Raw genomic sequence first — 5321 nt, forward strand, 5'->3', positions numbered from 1 at the left:
ACATTTACTACATGGAACTGGTAGATATGTAATCTTTCTACATGATAAGTACAATTAAGTACCTTCACGAATATCTGAAGGTCATTTTTATAGAGTTGCATTAATGGTTGGAAGGAATAGATCTGCATGAAGGTAAGTCTAAGCTATAAGAACCTTACGAAACCATCACACAGGGCTTTGGATGTAGAAACCTATCTATCTCATCCCCCAATACTGCTTCAAGTGAGACTGCAGCCTATGCTACATAGGGTGTTACTGAAAGGGCCAGCAGTTAGGGTTTCGTTGGTTAGCATGAATAAATCTGAAGCTTGTTCAGGCCCACTTAAGCCAACAAATTGTTCCATTTCTAGGACTGGGATCAATCTAAGGAAAATGTGATGTCGAATAAGTGATTTCCTAATAAGAAAGAAATTGTGAAGTGTGTCGATCGAAAGGAACACACGTTCACAAATCAAGATTATAGAAATTCATGGTTATCCAAGGAACAATGGTTGAATAAATAGCTATACTCAGGCAAAACTGAAAACCTTTTTTTTTTCTTCCCTTGCAAATTACATGAGTGGCTATCTAGATTAGCAAAGAGTCAAAGTACATGGAGACTTGATGACTCTATTGTGTGGACCCCAAAGTTGGTGAGGTGCCTAGAAGCTTTAGAAAACAACATCACATGGGCTATTGATCACTGGGTTGATCGTATCATAGGTGGATTTGTCACTGATCTTGTGATTGATACATCCATCAGTTATAGTGAAGCAGAGCACAAACTCTTCAAGGGACCATGAGGTAAGTATTTAAAATCTATGAAAACTTGGATTAATATGTTGTTGTGTGAAAAATGGGTTACTCCATTACGTTGATGTTTGGGGCTACGTAAAGTGGAAACCGTTCAGAAGGAACGAAGAATTGGGTTCTGAATACATTGCGCTATTGGGATCCTCTTCAAGCAACGACAAGGGAACTATTCTAAATACTCTTCGAAGTGCATTGCATTTGGTAAGTCAAGCTATCCCATGGATACCTCATCCATCCGCTCCACCTCCACCTCCACCTCCACCATTAAATATAGAAAACACGATGAAGATGCCAATATTCAAGGGGGTAGCGATTGAAGACACCGAACAATTATAGTTTGTTGCAAATGCTATTTGGACATTGCAGCAAATCACTGACGATAATATAAAGAAAGTGCAGCTGATCACAACACTGTGCAATAAGGCACTGACTTGGTATATCAGGTACTGTCAAGACAAACCTGGTGTGACGTTGGTAGAGACTCAGCAGGCTTTGAACAATGAGTTTAAGAAGCCTAAGTCTCAGGTGCATTCTATTACAAATTTTAAAGAGATACAACAAGTGGTAAATGAATCCTCATGGGATTTCAATCAAAGGCTCAAATTTCTGATCTGGTAGTCTAATATGAACATCACAAAAGAGAAACACAAAGATTGGGACATTGCTTCATTGTTTCCTCTCCTAAGATTACCGTTATCACAACAGAAGATAGCAACGCATGCATAAGTTGTGGAGATTGCGATGAGGTTGGATGCCTCACCAATACAGGATACAAACATTGGAGTACAATAGATCCACTCACAGCTAACAAGTTTGCACCTAGAGTTGCAGAGCCTGAAGAAGGGGAAGGAAGCCCAACCTCAAGTTTTGCGCAAAAGTTTGGTGCTTCAAATGCAAGGGTGACGTTTACGATAAAGACCATGGCCGGGTTTATCATAATTATCTTATTTGGGGGGCGGGGGGGGTGTTGTCCCCCTAAAGCCATAAAATACTGCTCGGTTGAGCACAGGAGTAGCACCGTGGTGCACTATTAGTCAGGTTACAGGACAACATATGACAGACGATTGCCATCTAGTTTTCGAGAAGCTTTCTTCGGCCGAAATCACATTATAATAATATTGTCGACGCATTTTGAACCAACAAGTGTGGTTCATCGTCAGGACAAGTTGAAGAATTAGATCATGGCTACATGTTAAATAGGGACAAAGATCTTCCAACGGCTAAATTTGACTAGGAAATGGCTACATTGGACTAGGTTTGGCTGAGAAACAATTAAATTTGAATGTCCAATCTGATTGGACCAAGGGAAGGGGACATGAAAAGTAATTTTCTTTTTAATTATTACGAATTTTTTTTTTTTATTTATTACCAATGTTTGAATAAAGGTAATGTTTGAATTTAATAATCAAGAGTATGAATCAATTAGTTATTAATAGGCCTATTTTCCTAATTATAATTATATAAATAAATGGTTAGTTAATTACTAAGTAAGTTAGTTTTTGTTATGTTTATTTCCAAAAAATTGTAATTGTTTGAAATAACTACCAAGAGCAATAGAAAAAAACATTAGTTGTTAATCTAATATGAAAAAACCATATAAAATTTTTTATTTGATAATTGAAATCATAATATAGAATAATAAATAATTGTATGTGTATTATGAATTTAATTATATATATAATTGTAAGATCAAAAACCTTAAATCAATAATATAATATGGAATAATATATAAATATAAATATTCATAATTAAATATAAATATATAAATAATTAGTTAGTTAGTTAGTCATCTACTACAGAAGTTTGTACAAACCCCCCAATAGTTATTTTGCAATTTCTGCAAATTTGTAGGTCATGATGAGCACCATTGTCGATGTTATGAATTAATGAGGGATAGAACCCTACCTATTGAATGCATGCAAAAATATGGCTTCAGGATCATGGCAAGGGAGCAGCGCGTTGAGGATTCCAAGCTCGTGGAAGAGGAAGAGGAGGAGGGGATGGAAGATGTCGTGGACAAGTTATTTGTTATAACTGTGGCGAAGCTGGACATTTTGCGCGTGACTGTCTGAACCCAAGACATCCATCTTGTCAATATTTCAAATAGTCTGATCACGTGATAGAAGATTGCCTGATACTTATAGCAAAGATGAAAGAAAAGAATATGCAGACCCGACAGCCTACACAAAATATCCAGATGATGAGGGAAAAGCCTCACAAAGAAGGTCATAGCGTCAATGTCATAACACACAGTGGTATGGTCACATGAGAAGATAAGGGGAAGCAGACGGAGATTGAAGGATGGGTGAAAAAGGAAACTAAAAGGGAAGTCGGGTTTGACCTCAACTGGGATAAAGAAACTTTCATGGAAGCTAAGAAGAACTTTGCTAAGGTTTCTACCTCAGGAAGTGAGGAAAAACGGGGTGGAAATAGTGAAGTGTAATATGTGGATCCTTTGCTATTAGCCACTTTTCTCAAAACTTCTATGAAGTTATTGAGGGATCAAAAGGTTGTAGAAGGGGTGTAAGAACTGCTAGATAATTGTACGGGTAAGATTAAGATTCCTTCATAATAGAACACTGTGAGGAAAATAGTTAAGGATCAGAAGCGAACAGGGCGTGAGATGAGGTTGACCGTGCAGATAAGAGTGTATGAAATGGACCAAGTCATTTTTTATTTGGGTTCTGATGTGAACGTGCTACCTAAGTAGGCATGGGAAAGGATGGGGAGACCTGCGCTGCAATGGTCTCCTAAACAATAGCACACGACTAATGAGTTGGTACTTAGAAGTAGAGATGCACCACAAAACGACTGAATGGAATATTTTGGAGGAAAATTTCTTATTAACATTTAGTTTATGAGGATGGGTTTCAGTGCATTGATGAAGCACTCCAAGAGATAAACGGTGCTATCTTCACCACACCTAAGGAGCCAGTAGAATGGACTCAGTCGGATTGGAATACCCAACTACACCATGCGTTAGAATGTTACAATGTGATGGCCAAAGAAGAATAAGAGGATCCACACAATATTAATATTCCAAAAATTAAAGGTTAGTGTGAGCTTGAAGGACCTAGTTCAGAGAATCGTGATGTAACAAGCCACTGAAAACCTGGTAAGTAAATATTGGATCTGATGCAGAGTCCAAGTTCGCAAAGATAGGAGACTATTGGGATGAATATACAGTCGATAAGGTGGCTAAGCTACTGTGTGAATACCAGGATCTATTCCCAGCAAAGTTCTCAAATCTAAAAGGTATTGTGGGAGATTTGGGCGTAATGAAAATTAATTTGAAACCTGATGCGAAGTCCGTAAAGAAGAGACCTTATCAGCTCAATCCAAAGTATAAAGAAAAGGAGTGCAAAGAGGGGTGAGTCCAATGGTTGTCTAGGAAAAGAAAGAGCAAGGTGAAATTCAGATATGTGTAGATATCAGAAATCTTAATGATACATGTGTTCATGATCTGTTTCCAACACCATCTACAGATGAAGTCTCAAAGAACGTTGGAGGCCACGAGACTTATTCGTTCACTGGTGTATTCTCAAGATACGATGAGATTAAGATCATGCTGGAGGCTTGCAACAAGATGACCTTGACGATAGAGTGGGGATGATTTCACTATAGAGTAATGCCATTCAAGCTAAAGAACGTGACAATGATATTCTCCAGGGTAGTAATCAAAATGTTTAAGGAGTTTATTCATAAATTATTGGAGGTATATTTTAATGAATAGACTATGTTCAAATTGGTGAAGCACCATGTTGCAAGTCTGCGCCTCATACTAGATACATGTCGTAGATACGAAATCACACTGAATTTGAAGAAATGTATAATGTGTGCGACTTTTGGAATTTTTCTAGGCCATGTAGTATGTAAGTAGGGATTGATGGTGGACTCTACGAATATAATAGTGATTGTGAATTTAGAAACTCCAAAGAATGTTAAGCAGCTATGTGCAACGCTGGGCCACATAGACTACTATAGGAATTTTATCAAGTATTATGCCTAGATAACCATGCCGATGGAGAAACTATAAAGAAGGATGTAACTTTTTGTTGGGATGAGGAGTGTCAATAGATTCTTGATGTATTAATGAAAAATATGGTGATTGTTCCCATCTTAGTATTTCCAGATTGGAAGAAACAGTTCCATGTGCATATAGATGCCTCAAGTATTGTGTTGGATGCAGTATTGACCCAGCCTGTCGAAGGCGAGATTGACCATTCAATATCCATTACAAGTAGGAGACTGCCTAAGGCCAAGAAAAACTATTCAACTACAGAGCACAAAGGGCTAGCAATGGTCTACCCACTACAAACGTTTCGACATTATTTTTTGAGCCCACATTTCAAAATGTACACAGATCACTCCACTCTGAAGTACCTAGTCAAGAAGCTTGTGTTTGGGGGGGGGGGGGGGCGCGGGGGAGATCTATAGTTGGTTGTTGTTGTTCTATGATTATGACGTTGAAGTAATAGTGAAGCCTGAATGGTTGAACATAGTATTGGATCACCTAAGACGAATCGAGA

Source organism: Pinus tabuliformis, chromosome Q, assembly GCF_031772625.1.
Source record: "Pinus tabuliformis cultivar Carrire ecotype Pingquan chromosome Q, CPIR1, whole genome shotgun sequence".
Taxonomy (NCBI): Eukaryota; Viridiplantae; Streptophyta; class Pinopsida; order Pinales; family Pinaceae; genus Pinus; species Pinus tabuliformis.